Raw genomic sequence first — 1,715 nt, 5'->3', positions numbered from 1 at the left:
CTGTAGGGCTCTGTAGTGAAAAGGACAGAGGGATCACCCTGGATATACAGCCTGTCTGTTAACTGTCCCTGCCTCCTGTAGGGCCCTGTAGTGAAAAGGACAGAGGGATCACCCTGGTGATACAGCCTGTCTATTAACTGTCCCTGCCTCCTGTAGGGCTCTGTAGTGAAGGACAGAGGGATCACCCTGGAGATACAGCCTGTCTGTTAACTGTCCCTGCCTCCTGTAGGGCTCTGTAGTGAAAAGGACAGAGGATCACCCTGGTGATACAGCCTGTCTGTTAACTGTCCCTGCCTCCTGTAGGGCTCTGTAGTGAAAAGGACAGAGGCATCACCCTGGAGATGAGAGCTGAATGCTATGTCCTTCTCTAACTTTATACTGGAAGGCCATTTCCTGTCTTCACATTCTCTGTCTGCGTATATTATATCCACACGTCACTTCCTGTCTCTCTTTCCCCTGTTTGGGTTTATAGTGAAATAAAGCTTCTGCATTATTCAACATGGATAACAGATTACATTGATGGTCATCATGTCTAATTTTCATTATTCAGCTCCATGGAACATGATGCAAACATATTTTCACCAGAAATTGAGATGGAAACCTGATTAAATATAGAGATCCCTATTCTGGTCAACATTGGATATTGGCCTTGGATAAGAATGAGTTGAACGATGATCAGATCTTGGCGTTAATAACCAGATATACCCTGACACAAGCGGACACCTGTGAGACTTACGATTGTGTGAGGGAGAATGAATCTCTCTCTCTCTGTCTTTCTCTCTCTGTCTCTCTCTCTCGCTCTCTGTGTCTCTCTCTCCGTCTCTCTCTCTCTCTCTCATGCACACACGCACACCTGATTGAAAGACACCTGTCCTGTGTAAAACGTGGAGGCGGCAGGCAGGAGGGTGAGGAGGTGATGTTACAGTAATCCATTGAAATCGACAGAATACTGATAGAATGAAAAGAAGAGAAGACAGACAGACAGTTAAATTGTGACCCTGCTCATTGTGGTTCTGATTTAATAGATGCATATCAAGTTGCACTTGGCATTCACAGAAATGTGTGAACGATCTCAATGAGCATTGTCTTTCCATAGACCCCAGTCTCAGTCCATAGCTAACTATCTTTAGGTGCACATAAACTGCTGCATTCCGCTGAGACAAAGGTGTCCCTTTGAGCCAATCAGGACACTAGGAATATCAAATACCCTGTATCCATGGAGAAATCTGCTGCATTCCGCTGAGACAAAGGTGTCCCTTTCAGCCAATCAGGACACTAGGAAAATCAAATACCCTGTATCCATGGAGAAAACTGCTGCATTCCGATGAGACAAAGGTGTCCCTTTGAGCCAATCAGGACACTAGGAATATCAAATACCCTGTATCCATGGAGAAACACCAGACAGACTGATATTCATGTTCTATCATGAACAGGCTGACAATGATAGGTGACTACTAGCCAGTCTGTCGTCAACACAGACAAGACAACAGGCCTCATAACAGGCTGACAATGATAGGTGACTACTAGCCAGTCTGTCGTCAACACACACAAGACAACAGGCCTCATAACAGGCCTCATAAACTTCTTCCTGGGGTTTAAATTATAGGATCCCATTAGTCCTGCAGATGGCAGCGCTACTCTTCTTGGTGTTTATCATGTGATCCTAATATAGTTTCTGGTCAAGCAGTCAGCACTCTTCTGGGGTTGATTTATGG

This window comes from Salvelinus sp. IW2-2015, unplaced genomic scaffold (genome assembly GCF_002910315.2).
Source record: "Salvelinus sp. IW2-2015 unplaced genomic scaffold, ASM291031v2 Un_scaffold3296, whole genome shotgun sequence".
Classification (NCBI taxonomy): domain Eukaryota; kingdom Metazoa; phylum Chordata; class Actinopteri; order Salmoniformes; family Salmonidae; genus Salvelinus; species Salvelinus sp. IW2-2015.
The sequence above is the reverse complement of the archived record's forward strand: the minus strand, read 5'-3'. Positions refer to the sequence as shown.